This window comes from Erpetoichthys calabaricus, chromosome 1 (assembly GCF_900747795.2).
Source record: "Erpetoichthys calabaricus chromosome 1, fErpCal1.3, whole genome shotgun sequence".
Taxonomy (NCBI): domain Eukaryota; kingdom Metazoa; phylum Chordata; class Cladistia; order Polypteriformes; family Polypteridae; genus Erpetoichthys; species Erpetoichthys calabaricus.
Window position 1 is genome coordinate 70,824,108 of NC_041394.2, and position 24,104 is coordinate 70,848,211.

General features: G+C 40.7%; 1 protein-coding gene and 1 long non-coding RNA gene across 2 annotated transcripts in view; one reads left to right on the forward strand and one right to left on the reverse strand.

Moving 5' to 3' along the window:
• The window catches only part of LOC127529458 (uncharacterized), an 80,833-nt gene that overhangs the window by 39,767 nt on the left and 16,962 nt on the right, over window positions 1-24,104 (reverse strand). The gene's annotated exons all lie outside the window — the stretch shown is intronic.
• LOC114669380 (uncharacterized) overlaps window positions 1,153-24,104 on the forward strand; it is a 30,763-nt gene continuing 7,811 nt past the window's right edge. Inside the window, exons 1-2 of the long non-coding RNA XR_007936147.1 lie at window positions 1,153-1,406; window positions 7,889-8,176. This is a non-coding gene — a long non-coding RNA (uncharacterized LOC114669380). The remainder of the gene's footprint in view (window positions 1,407-7,888; window positions 8,177-24,104) is intronic.

The window sequence follows — 24,104 nt, forward strand, 5'->3', positions numbered from 1 at the left end:
CTCCTGCTTTCTGGTCAGTGCCACCGCCTCCAGCCCATATAACACAGCTGGGTATTATTAGTAAAATAAGTTTCAATACATCAATGTTCAAAATCGCACACATTTGCACCATCAAATATAGTTTATTAAAATAAGCCTTTTATCGGCATGGCTGTGACAAAAATAATTCCATGTATTCTGTGCGGAGAAAAGTCATTTATCTAATAGCTTCTGTTTTTTTATGTTAAAAGCACCTGAAAAACCTTTTTTTTTCATTTAGTGTCTGCTTTCACAGTACATGTTGTCACCGATGTGCGTCAGTGGGTCACTGTCCAGATTCAGTTGAAGTAAGTGGTACCACTTCGGGAGAAGAGAGGGCGCTAACTATCGCTAATAGCTTTGTCTCCTTTCTCCATCACAAACTCGAGAAACCTCCCCTTAAGGGTATTGAAGTGAAGGAAGCCATGTCCCTTCTAGTCCACATGATATAAAAGGAGATCGCTCCTGGTAGGTGGTGTTTTATTCTGATATTGACCTTACTTCTGTGCCGAACTAACCCATGAAACGCATGTACTGATGTTCCAGAGAAGAAAAGAGAGACTGTTATGAAGACACGTTGGCACATACTTTCCTTTTTATTTTATTTTGCCTAGGTGGCACCCCAAGCATCTGACTTTGTCCCGTGTCCTCATTTTCCCAGCTACAACGTACACAGTAATTACATCAGCATAACTACAGTGTACGTCTGTGTGATTACTGTGAAATTACTGTATAACTTATGTAAGGCGTTAGGTGACGACTCATTTCTTATTCTAATTCTGTACTTGATTGTCTACTTACCTCTACAGTACAAGTATTTGATGTACACACTAACTATACATTAATAATGATAAAATACACAGAATACTGGTAATAACTGAGTAACTACAGAGTAAGTGCACATGAGACACTTACTGTCAAGGGTTAAGTTTATAAAGAAGTAACGATGGGAAGCAAACACAGATAAGGTGTCTAGAAAGACAGAAAGCAGAAGAATTAACTAAAACTAAATAAAACATCAGAGCTTGGCTTGGAAAAATGTTTGTTTTGTTTAAAACTGCATTGAATGTTCACAAACAAGACCTTTAGACATTCTTGATATGCAGTCTTAAGGAATCTCCCTCTGTGTGTCTGTCACCATCAGAAATGAATAACGTCAAGTCATGAATAAAGTTTATTTGTGTCCCTGCCCATATCAAACTGGCTCGGTGAGAAACTAAAGCACTTGAAGCACAAGCTGAGTGTGGAAGTGGACTGTCATAAGTGATATTCTCCACTGTTTGTTGCTTTATATCTTCAGAACTTTAGAAGTTTTTTGCTATAATTATCAGATATGTTTTGGCTTAAAGTACTTGGAATAATGTGTGGGTTACAAATATCTTTTGCTGGTAAGTTTTAAATTCACTAAGATTTTTTTTTCTCTTGAAATTACTTGCAAGTTTTTATTTTTTATTATTTATTACAGTGTCAAGATGTTAACCGGCATCTTATTTTTACTAAATATCCTCAATGCAGGAAAACGTTTAGGACCAATTTGAAATTTTTCAAATTCCTGCATTGTTTGCTGCTAAAATGTGATTTGGTATTCATCTACAGTAAGTAATAATAATAGTTAAAGAAAGCCTATTCAAGTAAAGTGCTGTATCTTTATTGAACATACTGTTTAAAGTACTGTACTCCTTTCTTTTCACTCAGTATACTTGTTTACAGCTGTGTTTTCTGCTCTTAGTGCTATAAAAACAAAACAAAAGATGTTTGCAATTACAAAAAGCTTTGAGACTATCTTTAATTTAATTTAATAAAGCCTAATATTGAAAAACTATTGAGTAAAGTGCAAGCACAAAGCTCCCATTGAATATTTTGTGATTCTCATCATTGAGTTGTATGCTCATACAGTATTTAACCAAATTGGGGAATAAACAGCCCCCAGCGATAGTCCTTTCCTGTCCCCCTTTATCCAAGTCAGAGAAGATACTCTAAATATATCCGGCCTGGACAGCAGTCCATCTGCCTGGGCTTCCCATCCGGGTAAGGAATCTCCCTCTCCTTCTTCTGAGATGTCCATCCAACATCCTGGGGAGTCTTGTTTGGGTACAGCACCTCAGTTTCCATTCTTAACCTTACATATTTAAACACTTTTGCACTAAGGGGTTTTTGGAATAATTGCACCTAAATTACATAACCAAACATAAACGGCTATTACTCCTTTATTGTAATAAAGGAGCTGCAAATGGCTTAAAGAATGGCAAGTATACCACTTCAGATATTTTAAAAGAAATTTTTTATATGATTAAAAACATTTGTTTACACCAATATCAACTAAATAAATATTACAGTTGCAGTTAAATATATTTTGTTATTTTTAGTAAAACTAGGGGGCTTTGCCCCCTGCTTGCTTCACTCGCCAACCTTCCTGACTGCGCTACATGTCAGCAACTTTGCATCTCTGCTGCTCGCGTATGTGGATTTCACTTTGACCAAACAACAAATCTGTTAATTCTCGTGCATAGGCCTCTTTATTGATCTTTACTATCAGTTTCTTAAGACTTTTAAATTTTAGTACTTTCATAATCTCTAACCTGCTCTGCATTTATGTTTCAGGTTGCGTTAGAGGTATTGGTTGCATTGTACGTTTTCATTCTTTTTGGCTTTGAAATTCACACTCAAATACTTTTTAAACTTACACTTTTACTATAACACTTCAGTAAAAATAATGTTTGGAATTACCTCTTCATCAATATCGCATTGAAGTCTGATGCTGTGTTTGGAATTACATCGTGACAACACAACGTATAACTGCCCGTGAGTGAATATCGTTTCTTTCTCTCTACATGAACTGTGTCTGACAAAAGAATTCACACGAATGAGAAATGATTGAACCATGCGCGTGGTTGTAAATGTATTAGATGTGGGCAGGACTTTTCTAAATCTCTTTGCATAAAGTCTTGTCTTGCGGGTCTTTAAAAATTATTATTTTTACTTTCAAATTATTTTTCATGCCAGTCCTTGAAACAATTTTGTTTACCATTAGGCACAGGGGAACCTTACATTTTGTACACTAGATTGGGTTTTTTGTGCTGCAGTTCACACATCTTCTGTCTTTTGTTACAGTTGCCCTACAGAAGTTCAGTGTGTTATTTATTCATTTTTTGTTGTTGTTGCCTTTTTCTTGCATTTCACATCTGGAATAAACTAAGTACATACTGTATATACTGTGGCCTACAGAGGGTGCTCCTGCTGTCCAGACCCAACACAGACAGACACAGGACATAAGTTCTACACACATGGTTTATTTTTTCTTCCCCATTTCCCACTAGTAAACAAAGCAAAAACACAATACTTTCTTTTCTTTTCTTTTCTTTCCTCTGTTTCTGTCCAATCCCCCTCCACTCCTCCTGGCAAGCTTAGTCTCCCTTCCTCCCGAATCTGTCTCTCGGAGGAGTGGTAGCTGGCTCCTTTTATAGGGTTCCCAGAAGTGCTCCAGGTGTTCCACAATCTCCTTCTGGCCACACTTCTGGGTGTGGTGGCAGCCCTGCAGAGGAGGGCTCAGCCACTCTCCATGTGTCCCCTGGTGGGGGCCATGAGCCACATCAGGGCTGAGCTTCCATGCTCCAAACCCATGGGACTGTAGCAAGCCAGAGGGCTGCACTCTGTCATCCTGGGGGAAGTGTTGCCCCATGCAAGCTGCTTCCCTTGGCCCTTATGTTATGGAGACATCCCGGCTTGATAAGATTCCCGGCCATCCATTACACTGCCCCTCCCTCAGCTGAGCTCTGTGGGGTGAAGTGTTCAGTCCTGCGAGGGTTGTCTTCCTCCAGGAGAGTCCATGGTTGACCAGTCCCTACCTTTGCCCTGAAAAACAGAAATAACAGAGTGGCAAGGAGACGCTGTGCCAGTGTTGTCTCCTGTGTTCCCTGTATGGACAACATCTCCAGCCATGACCCGGTCAGCGGCATTCGTAGCACAACTGCCCCTGCCCTGGTGCGGGACAGGATGGAGTGTCCTGCTTTGCTCTACACCCAGCCAAGTTCAGCTTATCCCTCTGCCTGACTCACATGCTACAGTGTCAGGAGACCTGCTCTTTTTCTTACGTGTCCTCTTTTTTTTTTCTCTGGGGAGCGGTGACAGTTTGGGTCTCCCTGTGGAATAAAGAGAGTCCCAGCACTGTCTGCACCCCTTTTGTTTTCTATGTGCTGATCGCTGGTTTGGCAGGGGCTAATTAACCTTGGAAGTCCCCCCCTTTACTAGCGTCTTCCTCCCCACAATCTTCTGGCTGCACTTCCAGGTGTGGTGGCAGCCCTTCAGAGGACGGCTCAGCCACTCTCCATGCACCCCTTTGTGCTCCAAACCTGTGGCACTGTAGCAAGCCAAGAGGTGTGATCTCTGTTGTACAGGGAGAAGCATTGCCCCATGCAAGCTCCTTCCTCTGGTCCATCCATTACACAGGTGTGCCGGCCGGGTATGAATCCATTACAATACATTTTCACACCAGCTTCTTCCAGTGCTGGGTTACTTGAGAGAGGACGATGCGTTTCTTGACAGCCCTGAGTGCAGAGCTAGTCATACAGACACATACATCTAAACCAGTATTTGTCATGCACTTTAGAGTCTCAGGAGGCTGTCGCCAGCTTGTGAGCATATGAGTCTTGTTTATGGTCTAATCTCAGCCTCGTGAGACTTTTTACCTGTTTCTAAGCACATTTCCCTTTAACCACTCCAACCCTGTGGCCACTGTTTAATTTTATTTCCCTTTTGTAATTGTGCTTGTTTGTCTTTTTCCCATGGGGTAGCGTTACGTTAGTTGGGGAACTGGGGGTGAAGCCAGCATGATTAGAAACAGGATTGAAAATACTGCACAGCACTGTCTATCCCTTCGTGACACAGAGAAGTGAGCAGTGTGATACAGCAATATTCAATCTTCCTTGTGTGAAAGTCCGAGAAGCACGAGTACAGTATTTCAATTACTTATGGGTATATCAAGAAGTTAAGAAACATTTATTGATGTACTCTAAGTTGACGCTGAAAGAGTGCTATTCAGAAAACTATCATAGGGAGAATATTGCAGCAGACAGCATCTGTGTATGCTAATTGAACCCATGACACTTAAACTGTAAAACTGTAAGCGGTGATGCTTCAAAGCCATGCTAAGTAGTACTTACAAATAAAGTGTAGCCTTGAGTCCTTCATTAAACATGTTCTCAATAAAATCAAATCTAACTCAAGTTTTTGTGTGTAACGATGCTATCCAATGGTAATGAGTATTTCACTGCATTTGGCTTGACGTAGGTGGGATATTTGATAAAAGCAGAGTAACTCAGCAGGGGTAACCCCTTGTGGTATACATGTGCAAATTGCATATTTTAATAATGAAAGAGAGCAAACAACATAAAATCTTATGATTTTATTTTGATAGAAGACACATTTGGCTATGTAGAAATACAATTATTGCTTCTGAATGACTTGTGTGTTTACTGCATCGTAAACAAACAACTTTGAAATATGGTGGTGTCCTGCCAATGAGACACCTCATGCATAAGAGGTGAATTCAAAAAGCTCCTTCTCCTAGGGGCACATAGTTAATAGCATCTTATTCTGTATCATTCATTGCAATACGTCTATAGAAGGACATCTGAATCTGCCACATGGAGGGTTAAATTGGATGCTATAGCTCAGTATGAGGTATCTACTTACATAACAATAACCTGATAAATAATGACATGAAAATTTTATTTTTGAAAAATATGCCATTAGTTGCTATTGCTGCAAGTACTATGATAAGATTCAGAATTTCAGAAGTAATCTATAGAGTGTCACTATTATCTAATGTGACAGATAGGGGGTGCTGTCGTCCCCTTGAACCCTCAGACAACAAGTTCTGACACCAGGTAAAAGTCCAATATTATTATTTATTATAATAACAAGGTGCACAAAGCAACTCCACTCCACAATACTCAATAATAATTAATTAACACACTACAATTCCTCCACTCCCAGCAGCTCAGTCACCCTTCCTCCCAACTCGCGTCCCTGCTGGGATCTCCCACAATCCTTTTAAACTTCTTGACCTGGAAGTGCTTCTGTCCCTCAGTCCACATGACTTACTAGAACTTCCGGGTCAGATCAAAACTCTTCTTTTCTTCAGCCGGAAGTACATCATTAGTTCCGCTCCCATGACTGGGAAGTACTTCCGGGCTATACGGAAAATGCCACTCACTGTTCTTCCATGCAGCATCCCCTGGTGGCCCCCACGGTATCCAGCAGGGCTGTGAATTAAAATTTCAAGGTCCATGATGCCGTGCTGGAATTCGGGGCACCTCCATGTTGCAGGGAGGGCTCCATCTGGCGGCTTGGGGGTATTGGCTGGGATAAACTGCAGGCCATATATCACACTATGTACAGTAGTATTACGGCGTGAGCAGGGCTTACTAGATTTGTTATTGAGTTGGCCTACTCTGGTGCAGACAGGGCTTAGGTCTTGCTCATAAAGATACACACACACACACACACTATCTCCACTTAATTACTGATTTTGAATCATGCCTGCACATCCTGCCATTTCTCAGTACTTCACATATGGACTCACTAGCTTTGGCAGGAGCAGACCAAACAGATATCGCTGTGTGTCCCCTAGTAACTGAAGACTGATATACCTTAGTTATTGCCACTTAATAACCAATGCTCTGTTATTCCTAACTGTGGGGCTCTTTATTGGAGACATCCTTCTTCAGCCTGCTAACCCTTCTGGATTTAAGGTGACAATCCACCCACATCAGGTGTCCTGTATCTACTTTATTACTTAATTAGCTCACAATGTCTAGACAATGCATACTTATACTATACGTTTTAAAACAAAACAGTATTTATTAAAATAGAGGTATTAAGAATAAAATATAAATGAACACAGAAAGTCTTATATAAAGTCCTAATAAAAATATGTCCTTCTTTAAAGTCAAAAAGCTTCAAATCTTCAAATAATAAACATTATTTTTTGTAGGCATATGAAAGCTGAAGAGCAGCACCAAATGAAGCATCTGTACGAGGAGCTTGTCTTTCAGACAGCTTGTCTTGATTTAGAAGTCAGGCTGATGCATTTATGGGGTCTCTGAAGTCCAGATTGATGGTGTCTCTCTGATGGAATACAGCCCCTTACCCTCTCTCTTGGCTATCATTTCCTTATGCTAAATTCTCCACTTGGGGATCAGGATCTCGTGAATTTACTCACAAAGAGTTGGCTAGTCACTCTTATGATGCACACCTTGGCTTTAAAAGCTTTACTCATGACAGCATGTGCAAAACATCAAGAGTGTTTAAGTATATGGCATTCAGTTCCCTAAAAAATAGCTACTCTGTTCGGGCATTTGAGTTACTCTAACCTTGTCACCATTATAACTTATAATGCACATTGAGACAAAATACATAGGATTGTAAATCAAAACATGAAACACAGTCTCAGTCGTTGCTCTATGTATGACGTGTGTGAGAAAATATTTAACTTTGCAGGAAAAAAGTTCGCAGGCCATGCACAGCTCACCTCAATCCACATGACTGTCATTGCTTTTAATATTGGTCCTGCAGTTTCAAAATGATGGTTGTCCACTTAATAACATTTTAGAAACCAGAGAAGCTCTTACTGTATTTTCCCTATAATTTTCTTGAAAAAGTAAAGAGACGCATGAATCCTATAGGAGGAAGATTAATTAATACAAGTAAAATCAAACATATTTGAATATCATTAATAAGGTAAAATAAAACACTATATTAGGAGTAATTAATTGCCAGTTTTCAATTAATGTTTCAATTTATAGTATGGCATATTAAGATCTGCTATTTTCTGCAAAATAATTTTGAAACTTATTAATTAAATCTACAGCTCGGCCCAGTGTATCTACCTTCAAGGAATCAATGCCTAAAGAAACCGTTCAGCTCACTTGTATAGCCGATGGATTCTACCCTAAAGCTATTGACATACAGTGGTACAAAGGTGAAGCAGAACCTGTACCAGCAAAGAGTGGAAAACTTCTACTGAATGATGATAACACCTACAAGTTCAGCAAGGCTGTGAATGTGAGTCGTGCTGATTATGAAAAACCTTCCTACTACTGCCACGTAAATCATGCCAGCCTGCCAAGAGAACTCATTGTGCCCTCGAATTAAAAAGGTAAGAGTTTTAAACAGATATTCCAAGAAACTTAGAAATGCAAAATGTGAAATATTAGGAATGTTTATTCTGTACAAATGATCTGTATGTTATTGTCAGTTCATAAAATGGTTACATGTGAGAGAGAAATTAATGTTCAAAAAGAATTCATTCTTAATATGATTTAAATACTAAAAAAAATGGTTAAGTTAAAACAAAAGAAAGGTAGGAGAGCCATACTGTGCTTCTGAGTGCTCTGATTTATTAATTTTATTGAAATTTTCTTTACCCCAGCAAAGAAAATTCCAAACATTTGAAAGTGTTTCTTATTTTCCTTTCCTAAAAATGTATTGATTAGCTAGGTGTAAAGCTCAAATATGAATTTCAGAATAGTTTAAAGTTCACATCTTCAACAGTTCGACCACAATGATTGAATGCTGCTTCACACACTCACGCAGATGTTAAAACTGACGTCTGTTACAACTGGATGCTGTTTAGAGTCTTTGCCGGACTACCTTCTCCATGAAGTTTGTTATTTTTGGGAATGGATGCCAGGAAACTGAGCTGTGCCCTCAAAAACAGTCAGATTCATCTCATGCTTTAGCAATTAACTGTAAACCCTTTATCTGTTGTTCAGCTGAGCATACTGGAGATATTCTGATAGGCTTTTGTGTATAATTAAACTAGACAAAATATGAACGGTCATACCAATTATAAGAGAACTGATGGTTGAAATTTTTGGAACAGATTATTTTCTTAAATAATACGCTACCGTGGCTGTCCGTTTGTCTGTCCAGGATTTTAAATCACCTGCAGCTTGCAAACCGTTTGACCTATTGACCTGTAATTTGGTACACATATACTACGTGATGTCTACTATCCACTTTTGGGATGATAATTTTTATTACTCTTTTTGTTTTTATTTTATTTTATTGTATAATCAACTCTCAGCAGTGGGTGGCCGCGCGTGCGTATGGGTGCCATTTTCATCGCTACAACCTTCACTGTCACTTCCCCTACCTCTTTATATCTTAAATCATTCTTGAGGCAGATTGAACACTTAAGTGCCAGCTTTAATGAAAAATAAAAAAAAATGTACTAAGCAATTGCAACGCAAAAACTGACTAAATCTGACTTAATCTGAAAAGATGGCAACCGAAGAATAGAAGAAGAGGGCCGCTAGTGTGGAGAAAAGAAGAGCTGCTCACGAAGCAGCAAGCGCATCAACCTCTGAGCAAACGAATGGTAAACCTACAAAGAGTTTGAAAACTATGAATGCTCAAGTGTATTCACTGCACGCTATCGTGCTAATTGCGCCGTTACTTGTGAAATATATTTAGTGTTTATGAACTTCAGAGAAACTTTTATTTTTTCATGTAAACGTCTGCTTTAATATCTGAATGCCCCTGTCTGCATAAAGTTTGCACTTTCTCTTTGTGTTTATGTGGCTTTCACTGGTGCTCCATATCAATGTGAATTAGTGCCTGAAAAATATGTTATTTTAACTGGCATCGTAATGCTAGCCTTTAACTAATACTTTAACTAATTTGAATTCTTGAAACAAATCGCTGTGCAGGCACTACGTGAACAGCTTTGAAGAAAGTCTCAGCGACAAGGGCAACATTCTCGTCTGATGCTGATGTTGTGTTTCCCCAGCTGTGCCCACGTGGCCTGGTTAGGAACAAAGGGGTCTGAAGGCTGCATGGCTGGGTGGCTTCCAACAAAACAGCACTCGAATTGTTAAAGCATTGTGACATGTGGCAGTAGCAGCAGGGTGTGCTAGCTGCACCCTTTCTGTCATCTTATTCAAATATTATTTACATTTCCTTAATACGCGATACAATTCCAGATGCAACTCTTCTACTTTATCTGTCTGCGGCCAGAAATTAATTCTCTTGTATAAAATATAGATTTATAAATATTATGACTGTTCGAAATGCATCCCGTTCCCTACCACAGGTTCAGCCACTTCAGTTATGGAGAAACTCTCTTTTAAACAACATTCTAATGCTAAAGAAACATCAAGTTGTTGGCAGTTGTCAGTTCAGCAGCAGCAGCTCTACCACGTAAAGGACTTATCATACGTTACTGCGAGTCCTTAAAGCCAGTGTCACTCTCCTGTTGTCCAGTCCTCTCTGTCTCTGACCCAGTCCCAGACTCTGCTGTGTCTCTCTTGAGCCCTCACAAGGAAGACATCTACACGTTCTTTTAAACTCAAGAATTGGAGTTTCTATAATGGAGACAATTAGGAATTTGTCCTCTTTGCTGTGAATTTGAATTAACGCACCATTGCTGAATAAAGGCTGAGTACTGTTCCTGCCAGTGCTGAAATAAATGTTCTGTTTGCTCAGTCCTCTCCTGCCTGTCTTTTGTGCAACTCAGTGTAGATTTATTTTGCTTTTCTCAATATGTACATATATACAGTAATATTGACAGAATTAAACATACATCTGCTTAATAATTTAAAACAATAAATCAGAGTGACAAACTAATTTTTGATTCTACGTGCGGTACGCTACACCATCATAGGAGAGTGATATTTGCTTGTGCCTAATGCTATTGTGAAAGAGTTGCTGACTGTTTCTGATCGTATGAAAGAATGTTTTTGGACTGATGGGTATTATTTTATTACAAGGCATGTGATTTTGCAAAGGTAAAATGCTTCAGCACTGGAATAGTGATAAAAATCAGTAAATGTTAAATGTTACTTTCCTCACAGTTCATTTGTGTAATGCACAGGGGCTTTAAAGCAGTGATTCTGAATCTGTATTCTGGGAGTTTCCACCCCCAAGAATTGAAAACCTTTCAAAGTGCTAGCATTTTTTTTTAGTTTTAAAATGTTTAAGTATTGAACTCTTATTAAGTTGATCCTAAGATGTTATTTCATTATCAGCCAAAAAAAATTTTGTATTTGAGAATTTGATATGATATTACACATAGCTTTTTCATGTGTGTCTTTCAAATTTTTCTAATGTGCAGCTATTTTTTTTTTAATAAATAATGTTTTAAATGTATAAACAACAGTGTGATTTGATATGGAATAAAAATGATAAAGCCTACAATTTCCATATATTTATTTAGAGAATATGTATAGTTCAGAGCTTAAATTTCATTTCAGTGTATGATTTATAAATATATCTTACTTTGTTCTCATACTCAATATATTCACTTGCAAACTCTGTTTCTTAACTGAAAAATAAGCACTGCTTAATGCCAGGACCAAGAACATAAACATTAATAAGTCATTACCAAGTAAATTGGTGAATACCAGGATATTTCTGGATATTTATTTACACAAACTTTTCAAGGCTGCTTTTAAAACAGCACACTTTTCAAATCACATTTGTCAGAAAATCGCTTTTACAGATTTAGTGACGTTAACTGGTTCATAAGTGTGATACTGGATGGAATAGTTAAATTAACTCAGATTTCAAATGTCACAAACTGCTGATCCTTGCATTTTCACAAATCTCACCCTACTTAACTTAGATTTGTTTTAAATTTATGGCAACATTTTTGAAGAAAATGTATTATTATCATTAAGTCAAACTTGTCACTTTAAGTTTAGTATTATTTCAGTATTCCTCTAAAAACACTTTTTATTGTTGTTTTCAAGTTGCCACACATAACTGATCAGAATTTCTTATAACTTATGCCTGTGCATTTATCCAAAATATGCCACTTCATTTGACAACAATAATTATTCATAACTAGAAGCTGTGTCCCACTTTCTGCTATTCCATTCAAATATTTGTTGTTTGTGATTTCATCGCATTTGATGTATTTTAGTTATTATAGCACTGAACATTAGTCAGATTGCAAAAACACCACAAAATGATATAAATGCACTTTTCTCTGATTTGATTTCAGCAGTTAAGTACAAGTGGAACCTCAGGTCATGAACGCCTCAGACCACGTACAAATTCGCTTAAGCTTTTGCATCTGTTCACGACCACACACTCGGGTGACGAACAAGCCAGTTTCCCTTCCAGTTTGTACGCGCCAATGATTTCCACATGTGTTCAGTCTCTCCCTGTGCATTCCCTGTGCAGCGAGAGTGAGAGAGAGAGAGAGAGCGTGAGAGAGAGAGAGAGAGAGAAAGAGGGAGCGTGATAGAGAGAGAGAGAGCGAGAGAGAGAGAGAGGGCTGGCCACATAAGGCTGAGAAGGCAGTTAAAGATTGCACTGGACTTGTTTTTAGAGAGACTGATTCCATCATTGTTTTAACCTCATTGTATTTAATGAAGACTTTTTTCCATTGCACTTTAACCTCCACTTCACTTCTGTTTACAGCGATCAGTTCGTAGCATGCATTGTTGCAATGTTACTTTTCTTGGTTGTTTATTAAATTACAGATTTTTCAAATGTTCATTTTTTCCCTTTGCTTAAAACTCATTAAAAAAAGTGTTTTTAGCGAGCAGTTTATAAGGCTGTAGCGTGAATTCTTGCAATGTTACTTTTCTCTGTTCAAGGTTTTCTCAGTGTTATTCAATGTTTTTACATTTAGTTTACTATTACGCTGTGCATTCTGTTTTTTTTTTTTCTTCTTTATTTTTCCTTATACAATTTCTTGTATTAGGAATTTGTTACTTTTCGCTCTTCCCTTGGGGTCAGAGCGCAGGGTCAGCCATTGTACAGCGCCCCTGGAGCAATTACAGGTTAAGGGTCATGCTCAAGGGCCCAGCAGAGTAGGATCTCTTTTGGCAGTGATGGGGATTCGAACCGGCAACTTTCTAAATACAGCACAGATCCTTAGCCTCAGAGCCACCAGTCCTCCAAAATTCTATTGTATATTTAACTATTTTTGTGCTTAAAAATCTTTTAAAAAAATATATTTATATATAGTTCGTACAGTCTGGAACAGATTAATTGTATTTACATACAATCCTATGGGGGAAATTACTTCGGGTCACGACCAAATCAGGTTACGACCAGAGTTTTGGAACGAATTACGATCGTGACCCGAGGTTCCACTGTACTATGTTTTAGCAGCCCTTCTAGCTACACGTTATGGTTATGTAGCACAGTACATGTCAGACTGAACTGGATTAGTTGGTTATAAAACAAATGGGGTGTTGGATGCACAACTGTAGCCACATTCATTACAATCAGAGGATGAATGCAAAGCTCCTTTCATTTATCAACGCTATATATGGTGCTATATTACAAGGCGATTAAGCTGGCCGTCACTTCAAATCTCTCATCCAAATGCTCAGACGCTGCAAGTTAAAACTACTGCTAAAGTGACAGTTGATTGGTCAGGAGCTTATAAGAACTTAGTATTTCTTTATTTCTGAACCAATTCTATAAATTGATAAAATGTCAATAATAAAAGCTTTTTTTATCTTGAAAAAGCAGCAAGATTTTTTCCTTCTTTACTTGTAACTGGTACTGGTTCTGTTTGTCTCTCTCTGCTCCCCCCTTGTGCTTGCAGCTCCCTACTTTAATATTTTGCTTCTTCAGGTACCACCCCGTAACTCCTCAGTATGCATACCACAGATTGAGAGCCACTGCTATAAAGGAAGCTCTCCATTGAGTATTCCTTAAATCTTAACAATTTTATATAGCAACCTCCTGATCTTTTATTATTAAACCTGCTTAATCCAGTGCAGTTTTATAGAAACAGTAACAGGAAAACATATCACAAACAATTAAAACATAGCTTTTTAATGAACGTCAGCTATTCTTCACATTATTTGGAATGTTTCCACCTCATTTTAGATATATTTTAGATATTACCAAAAAAAAAGAATGGTGGGTGTTGTTGGCATATTAAGGTGCTGACACATAAACTCTTCTGTGTCATGTTATGGGTGGTAATTAGCTCAGATCATGCTCAGCAGGTTCTTGTATGAACCTAAATTGCAGAGTCTTTCCATTTAGGACTAAAATTTTTCAAATTTGATAGTAGATTTCTGGGTTCTAAAGTGCGCTGTTAACTGAAGGTTTTCATATTAGTTTCTTAATTAGAAGGAAATTGTTAACAAAAAATATTTTTTCTTTAGGTTTCTTGATCCTGTTTTCTTCCAAAAACATCGACCAGTGTCCATTTTCCTTTCCTGAGAAAAATATCAACATTTCTAATTAACCACCATTGGCTACAATCATTTAATCTTCAGCATTTTTTCTAAATATATGATCCATCCATCCATCCATCCATTGTCTCCTGCTTATCCGAGGTCGGGTCGCGGGGGCAGCAGCTTGAGTAGAGATGCCCAAACTTCCCTCTCCCCGGCCACTTCTTATAGCTCTTCCGGGAGAATCCCAAGGCGTTCCCAGGCCAGTCGAGAGACATAGTCCCTCCAACATGTCCTGGGTCTTCCCCGGGGCCTCCTCCCGGTTAGACGTGCCCGGAACACCTCACCAGGGAGGCGTCCAGGAGGCATCCTGATCAGATGCACGAGCCACCTCATCTGACTCCTCTCGATGCGGAGGAGCAGCGGCTCTACTCTGAGCCCCTCCCGGATGACTGAGCTTCTCACCCTATCTTTAAGGGAAAGCCCAGACACCCTGCGGAGGAAACTCATTTCAGCCGCTTGTATTCGCAATCTCGTTCTTTCGGTCACTACCCATAGCTCATGACCATAGGTGAGGGTAGGAACATAGATCGACTGGTAAATTGAGAGCTTCGCCTTGCGGCTCAGCTCCTTTTTCACCGCGACAGACCGATGCAGCGCCCGCATTACTGCGGATGCCGCACCGAACCGCCTGTCAATCTCACGCTCCATTCTTCCCTCACTCGTGAACAAGACCCCGAGATACTTGAACTCCTCCACTTGGGGCAGGATCTCGCTCCCAACCCTGAGAGGGCACTCCACCCTTTTCCGGCTGAGGACCATGGTCTCGGATTTGGAGGCATTGATTCTCATCCCAGCCGCTTCACACTCGGCTGCGAACCGATCCAGAGAGAGCTGAAGATCACGGCCAGATGAAGCAAACAGGACAACATCATCTGCAAAAAGCAGTGACCCAATCCTGAGCCCAACAAACCGGACCCCCTCAACGCCCTGGCTGCGCCTAGAAATTCTGTCCATAAAAATTATGAACAGAATCGGTGACAAAGGGCAGCCCTGGCGGAGTCCAACTCTCACTAGAAACAGGTTCGACTTACTGCCGGTAATGCGGACCAGGCTCTGGCAACGATCGTACAGGGACCGAACAGCCCTTATCAAGGGGGCCGGTACCCCATACTCTCAGAGTACCCCCCACAGGATTCCCCGAGGGACACGGTCGAATGCCTTTTCCAAGTCCACAAAACACATGTAGACTGGTTGGGCAAACTCCCATGCACCCTCCAGGACCCTGCTGAGGGTATAGAGCTGGTCCGCTGTTCCGCGACCAGGATGAAAACCACACTGTTCCTCCTGAATCCGAGGCTCGACTATCCGACGGACCCTAAAAAAACAAACAAACCTCCTATGATGGAAAACAATTTTGGACGGCGTTTTCCCTTGCCCGGACGCGGGTCACCGGGGCCCCACTCTGGAGCCAGGCCTAGAGGTGGGGCTCGATGGTGAGCACCTGGTGGCCGGGCCTGCACCCATGGGGCTCGGCCGGGCACAGCCCGAAGAGGCAACGTGGGTCCCCCTTCCCATGTGCTCACCACCTATGGGAGGGGCCAAGGAGGTCGGGTGCAGTGTGAGTTGGGTGGTGGCCGAAAGCGGGGACCTTGGCAGTCCGATCCTCGGCTACAGAAGCTGGCTCTTGGGACGTGGAACGTCACCTCTCTGAAGGGGAAGGAGCCTGAGCTAGTGCGCGAAGTTGAGAGGTTCCGGCTAGATATAGTCGGACTCACCTCGACACACAGCTTGGACTCTGGAACCAATCTCCTTGAGAGGGGCTGGACTCTAAATATATGATTAGTACATTAAAAAGGCTTATTCACATTTACTGGTGTAACAAACATCTACTTTTTTCACTCGACCTCAGTGTTATCTGTTGGTTAAGTAAAAAGAAATAATTAACATATTTGAATAAGAACAGGGTTTAGGAAAATATAAAGTATTTTGGGCATCATGAAGAAATAAAGCTATATTCACTCCTATATTATCTTACCTATGAAAACCTTTTGTTCAGTTTAACAAAGAAGTCTAACCAATGTTTTGAAGAATATGTTTGTAAAGTGGATGCTAACACACAAGCTTTGCAGTAACAATAAAGCGATGCTTCCTTGGAACAATGAGTTTCCAGTTCTTGGGCCACTGTGAATGGTAAACACAGGTGGGCAAGATTACAGAAATTAAATGTAGGAAAGGACAATAGAAACAATATCACAAACGTGGAATGTGGAAGCACTTTCAAGTTGCTAACGTGTTTACAACTTTTGGAAATATTATGCATTAATTTACAATTTTGAGATGAGGAATGTGGTCACATTTTCTTGCATTTGCAAGGCTGCAAATGGTTAGCAACAACACTGAAATGGGCAGTGGCATTCAAGTGACGAATGACTGATATTAATGGGCACAAAGTGTGCTAAGAAAGCATTCCCCACACCATTACACCACCACTACCGTCCAGGACAGTTCACTCAAGGCAGATTGGGTGCATGGGTTCAAGATGTTGGCGTCAAATGTCGACCCTACCACCAGTCTTCACCTTTCCAGGTTTGGTAAGAGTGCCCCACTGCATGCTCAGTCTTCTCTTCTTAGCTGACCGGAGTGGTCTTCTTCTGTTTTATCTTTTGTGTTATTATTTCTGAGATGCTTTTCTGCTCACCACAGTTGTACAGAGTGGTTATCTGAGTTACCATAGCCTTTCTGTCAGCTCAGACTAGTCTGGCTATTCTCCTATGACCTCTCTCATTAACAAGGCATTCCCGTCTGCAGAACTGACATTCATAGGAAGTTTTAATATTGTTCACACCATTCTGTGTAAACTCTAGAGACTGCTGGGTCGGAAAATCCCAGCAGATCAGCAGTTACATTACATCTGGAACAAACAATCATGCCATACTTGAAATTAACAAGATCACATTCATCCCTCTTATGGTGTTTGATGTAAAAATTAATTGTATATATTAACTGCATGATTGTATGTATTGTGTTGGTTCCATATGATTGGATAAATAGACAATTGCATGAATAATTGAGTGTACAGATATTCCTAGTAATTTGATCAGTGAGCGTATATCAATGTTTGCAAGGCACTTTGCCTTTAGAATTTTTTACAGAGTGCTGGGTGAGAAGAACACTTTATGTACATTCAGAGAGAGCTGAGGTGGACAGTCACTTTCTATATAACACACATTTCCTCCGTCTGGGTGTGATTTAATCCAATATAAAACTGTGCACTGTACTCCGCTTACCTCAGTGCAGGGTTTGGCTTTGCCCCAACTTTCTGTCTGATGCCTTTGATGCCTCAGTAGACCCTCGTCCTCTCATTGCTCTCTTTGGATATCTCTTGCTCAGCATTTAAACTTTAAATAGATGAATGCATAAATCATGTGAATTTTTCTTTATTTCCAGGAAAAAAAATATTTTCTAGCTTTTCCTTGGTGTTACATCAATACATTTAGCAATATAAACAATCAGTTGACTAAACAAATACAAAGTTGAATGTCACAATAGGTAATGAAAATGTGGAACATTTCACACAATTAAAACAATATAAAAACATACAGAATTGCCTGGAATCTATACATCTTGAAAGGTAGGCATAGTCTAGGTCAGACAGAAGTAGCCGGATAACCAGGAGGGGTGAAGGTGAATCTAAAGTTATGACTGAACAGTGTAACAAGTAGCCCGGACACAGACAGACGGACACGCTTATTTACATACTTCTTATTGTCCATAGTGCAAAACCCAGTGCCTCAAGCACCAAACTCCCCCAAAGTCCAGGCCTCTCTCAGTCTCTCTGCCGCCTCCTCTCTCCTGCACTCAAAACCTTGTCCACTCCTCACCCGACTCCAGTCCTCCTTTGCAGGGAGGCGGCCCCTTTTATAAGTGCCCGGATGGGCTCCAGGTGATCCCCGACACTCCCTAGACACTCCCCTGTGTGGCGGAAGTGCCGGCTGTATTCCCGGAAGTATTCTGGGTGCTCCCAATCTTCTTCCCCCCAGCACTTCAGGGTGTGACGGAAGTGTTGGGGTTCCGGGTCCTTCAGGCATAGGGGCGCCCCCTGGCGTAGACCACGGGCCCCTACAGGGTTGGGCTTCCAAGCCCTGCACCCATGGCCCCTAAAGGAACCAGGGCGGTCGCCCTCTCGTGGTCTGGAGGAGGCATGAGCCCTCCTCCTGTCTTCCTGGGCGTCCCGTCTGGGTGCCACCCCCAGCCGTCTGCCACAGTACCCCACCGCAATCTGAGACCCCAGGGACCAGCAGCCAATCCCACGAGGGCAGGTTTTCCTTGGCGGGAAGCCGACACATTCTGTTCCAGGGCCCGGTCCTGTAAAAAAGAACACAGCACAAGGGGCGGAGACGTTGCCCTGACGCCTCGACTCAGCGTCTCTCTGTTGTCTACAGGGGCAACGCTCCCCCCATTGACCGGAACCCCGGTGCTTGCCAGCTCAGTCGCCCTTTTGTAAGTTCCGTGTCCCCCAAAAGGAACCAGGGCGGTCGCCCTTTCGTGGTCTGGAGGAGGCATGAGCCCTCCTCCTGTCTTCCTGGGTGTCCCGGCTTTGTGCCACAACCAGCAGTCTGCCACAACAGATTGACTGCAATAGAAAAGACACCATTGACATATTGAGTGGTTCTTGATTTGAAAGACCTGTGATGTTTCCCTGATAATAACTGAAGGAAACGGTTACACAGATCAGTGCAGTTTTCATAAAACAACTTTTCATAGTGATAGAGTAAAATCATATGATATTAGGAATTTCATATTAGTTATGATTTCACCCCTGTTCAGACTGTAATTATAATGCCCAGGTACTGAAATGATTCCAGCCTATTGATGGTGGCACTATTCATAACCAGGATTGTAGAAGGAGGGGGATGTCCTCTAAAACCCACAATCTTTTTTTAGCATTTTTCAGAGTACTCATAATCCATATTGTTCAGTACACAACATCTGTCCCTTCTATCTGATGCGGTACTTTATCCCAATGAGTTTTCTGGCCAATTACGTTGATATCCACAGTAACTTTCACTTTTAGTGGTGCACCACTAGAGGTGTAGACATTGCTGTGGATGGTGAAAAGGAAAGAACGACTTTTAAGATGGCAGGGTCTGTGACTGATCTTAACAGAACTGTGCTATCTATTACCTATTTGATATTTACTCCAAGACCTCAATCCACATCACAGCACATCTTGTGATTGTTTTTATCTCTTTACATCTTGTTTAATAAAATAGACTCTTCACTTACACACAGGTATACACATAAATATCTCCTTTAATTGAAAATCCAGGTATCTTGATGATATGCAGCTTGAATATTTTTAGCAGAAAACATGTGTTAAGTCTTGCAATTGTTATTTTTGTATGTTATAAAGTATTTCCTGTGCTTTGCCATAACAATTAACAAGTCTGAACGTCAACCTGTCAGAATAAGTGGTGCTGATTTGAAACTCCATTGTTCCTAACGTTCACAACTATATGTGGCTTGTTCTTGGGTTAGCAGCAGTAGCAAACTGTTTATATGTGCACCCAACAAAAAAACAAAATAATTAGTGCGAAATCCAAATATCTCAATATTAGGAGAAAATATTCTATTAAATACTATATACTATTTATAGAGCCTTGAAATGAAGAAGCATGATACAAGGATATAAAAATAGAAAGAACTTGTACCAGAACAAAATTCATCTTAACATGATAATGACAGAAATGGTGATGATTAGTTAATAATTTTAAGAATGGTTACATGAAAGCAGAGAAATTGATAATTATCAGAGATGTATTGCAGATGATGGACAGGACACTTGCATTTCAGCCAGCAATGAGAAAAGGGTTCACATTTCAAAAACACATAAACGTTTGCTTTCTTACCTGAACCCATTATATAAATATACCCAGGGAATACCAGGTATTTCAGCTGGTATTTAATAAAAGGCACTGTGACCAGTAGGGGGCATTGCAACACCCCAAACCCCAGACACAACCTCACCAACACAAGTACCTTTTGTTATGGGCTTCGTGTTCAATGCAACAAAGTCTTCCTCTTTCTCTTCTTCTCCTCCACTCCTCCCAGGCGAGTGTTGTTTATCCTCCACTCCTGACTCCAACTTGCCTGGATGAAGTCGAGCAGCTTCTTTTATCTATGACCCAGGAGCACTTCCATTGCTAGGGCATAGCCCACTGAATGTACTTCTGGATTAAATGGAAGTCCCTGAAAGTAGGGATTGTGAATCCTGGAGGCCCCCATGGAACTGAACAGAGCTGTACCTTGGAAGACAGGTCCCAGCATTCCCTGCGGGTATCCGTGTGGGAATACTAATCCAGGGATGCTGCCATCTAACATATTGTGGGAGAAAGTACTGTTATGTTGTTGTCTCCTCTGGTCATTCCACTGTATTGGCCTCCTGGCTGGGTAACACTTCCTGTACCCTAACAACTGGAAAGCCTCTTGTGGACACTTTTTGTGACTGAAGACAGAGAAGAAAATTAAAATTAGTAAAAACCTTTTATTGATACATACCAGACAAGGGTAAAAATGACAGAGAAATACAGTCCTAGGACACCGCACTTCATCTGCCTCGAGCGCAGATATCCTTGCTCTTTTATAGCTTTCTAGTCTCCTGATCGTTGACCACGTAAGCAATAAAAATAGCGTCCTGACTCATTTTGTATTATTCCAATTGATAAAGTCTTTACCCTAAAGGTATATTTTCTTGTCACACACATCATTGAAAGAAAACTTCCAGTAAGTATATATGCTTTTTGTCACGTACGCAAAACACAAACAAGTTTGATCATTCTGTCCTATTTTCTGTACTTACACACATACATTTTGTTCAATTACATCATTTTATGTTTTTACACTCCTGCCTTTTTGAACAAAATGATGTGGGCAGTAGAATTAAATTGAAATGGTTGATGAAGGGGAAGGGGGGGAAAAAGGGGATTGGGAGGAGAAAATGGAAGAAGCTATACGAGACATGTGCTCCTCATGTAGCATATATGCCCTTTCCATAGAGGCGGTAAAGTACTTAGATAGAGATCACCACCCATCCTTGGGTAGCCTGAGAGGGTGCGGGTAACAGTCAACAGAAAAAGTATTTTTAAGATAGCCATTTCTTGCAATGCGATGCGTGGATCCAGGCAGGCAGTCCTTCAACTTTCACGGCATGTGGTGTGGATAGAAGAATTTGGATTGGTCCTCTCCACCTAGGCTGATGCCAGTGTTTCCTCCAAGTATCTCGAACCAGGATCCAGGTGCCCAAGGGAATTGGTAAATCCTTAGAAGGTGGGCTGGTCCTCCAGGCTTGATTAACCTGCTGGTGGACTTCCTTCAACGAGGTTCGGAGACCTGCAAGACTAGAGAGAAGATCATTGTCCACAGTATGCAAATTCACATTTCCTACAACCATGCCAATGGGCATGGGACGTCCGGTCAGAATCTCAAACGGCGATAGTCCCAGTTGTCGGTGTGTCCATCCCCTTAGTCCCATTAAAGCTAAGGGTAGTGCATCCGGCCATGATAAATTAGTTTGTTCACAAATTTTTGCGAGTTTAGCTTTTAAAGTGCCATTGCATCGTTCTACGATGCCTCCGCTTTGGGGATGGTATTTACAATAATGGTGCACATTAATTTGTAGCCAGGTGGTTAATTCATTTATAACGGAGTTCACAAAATGAGTGCCATTATCTGTTTGTAACTTTTGAGGGATACCCCATCTTGGAATAATCTCTTTAATTAGTGCTTTAGCTACTGTTTTGGCATCGTTGTGTTTTGAAGGGAAAGCCTCTACCCATCGGGAGAACACATCAACAATCACAAGACGGGGTTAGTGCAATGAAATCCATTTGGAGGTGTTCAAACGGACCCATTGGATTAGGGATAACGGCGGGACTTACCTGGGTACCTTTTCCCACATTAAACTTTTGACATATTGCACAGCGCCTGCAAAATTGCTCTGCATATGTAGAGAAACCTACAGCTTCCCAATGTTTTTCAACATCTCGAACCATGGCATCTCTACCTGCGTGATCGAGGCCATGGGCGATTTTTGCCATTCCTGGGAAAGAGGCTTTTGGGAGAAAAGGTTTGTTAGTGTGTTTATGAGTCCAGACTCCATCAGAGAGGGACCCTTCTTTGGACCATTTTCTCCTTTCAACTAGGGGGCTCCGCCCCCTGCTCGCTTCGCTCGCCAACCCCTGGCGTTGGGACATGACAAAGAGTGAGATGTATGAATTAGATATAGAATAGTGTGCAGCTTTGGATGATGCGCATAGAAATAACAAATAGAGTGTTTGGCATATATTAATGTTTTATTGGAATGTGCTCCATGATGTCAGCATCCCGATTAATGTAGTCCAGCAGCGATTTGTATTTATCGGCTCTAAGTGAAGGCTGGTTGTTTTTTATCCACTGCAGATCATTTGATTCCGCTCGAACATAAACGTCAACGATGTATTGTTGAGTCAGCTTTCTTGCATTTAGTAATGGATTAAAGTCGTCCCTTACTGAGAGTGTGTAGGAGAAATATTCTTTCATGGATACACGTGATCGTCTCTGTGCCTGCTGTTTTTTAATTCTTGAAATTGTAGCACTCCATCCTTCCTGTCCAGTTGGAAATAATATGGGGTATGTTAAAGTATTAAGAAGCGGAAAGCAAATGTCTATGCGTTGGAATGTAGGTGTGTTGTTTTTATCAGGACGTAAATGTAGAACAATATCTCTGTGAAATGGAGGCTCACCATCTTTACTTTGAAAGACAATTGCCACTTCATTAACAACGGGCAGATTGTATCGTCTTGGATCTTGTTCTTTGTCCTTTATCAAGACCAAAGCAATTGTAGTTGCCGCTATAACTTCTGCATTTGCTTTTGTATTTGCCTCCTTTTCAACTTCATGTAGCATTTTTATAGACTTAGCTAATGGGTGATTGTTTATGACATGAGTGACGTTTCTCATTATAGGCTCCGTGCATTGTTTGTTTTCAGGAAGGTTCATGCGTTGATATCTAGGATGTAGATTTGTGCATATTTGCGTTGTTGATTTGTTTCAGGGTGCACTGTTCCAATGTGATGCAATATTTGTCCACATATGCGAAAGCAGTATGGGCCATTGCCTTTTGGTGGCCTGATATGTACTCCGGTAGATGCAAAAGCAAATGAACTATTGTAGGATGTAATGCAGTTCATAAAGTTTTTACTTTCAGGCACATCGTTAGTTAGAAGCCTCTTTAGATATTCAGGATATGAATGTAAAGGAGGCAGTCTAATCTGACCTTTTTGATAACAACATGTAAATTTATTATTTGTATTGCCAGTTGTTTCTTCTGTGAAGTTAAGTGAATGACAATGATTGCAAATGACATTCATTAATCCCAATGAATTTTCCTCAATAGTGGATTCCTTATTGAAGGCGTTTTTAGCCATTTGGCATAAGCGTTTAACAGGTGTGTGGCGTTGATGTCCGCGACGGGCATGTTTTGCTTTTTGCGTTTGATTGCCTTTTTGTTGCATGTCCATTATTTGTGACGCGCTATTTTTTCTTTTTTTTTCTTCGCCTCCGCTTTGCGCAAAGTCCGTTTCAGTCTACGCCGTGCATTGTTTGTATCGAGCCTTGTCCGTTTTTGTATGTCGGTCATTTGAGCTTTGTGCTTTTCGCGTCTTGCTTTTTTTTTTTTTGTCAGTTCATTTGCACTTTGCACACGTCTCCGTTCATTTATTCTGTCTCTTCGCTCCCTTTTTTGTATATCTGATACGCGAGCTCTTTCGTTTTGAAATCGTGCTTCTTTCGATGCAGCACTTTGACACGCGAATCGTTTTGTACCCGTGACCGTGTATTCATGACTTGTTTCTTTCTCAGCATGCGAAATATGGATAAGTAATAAGGAGGATC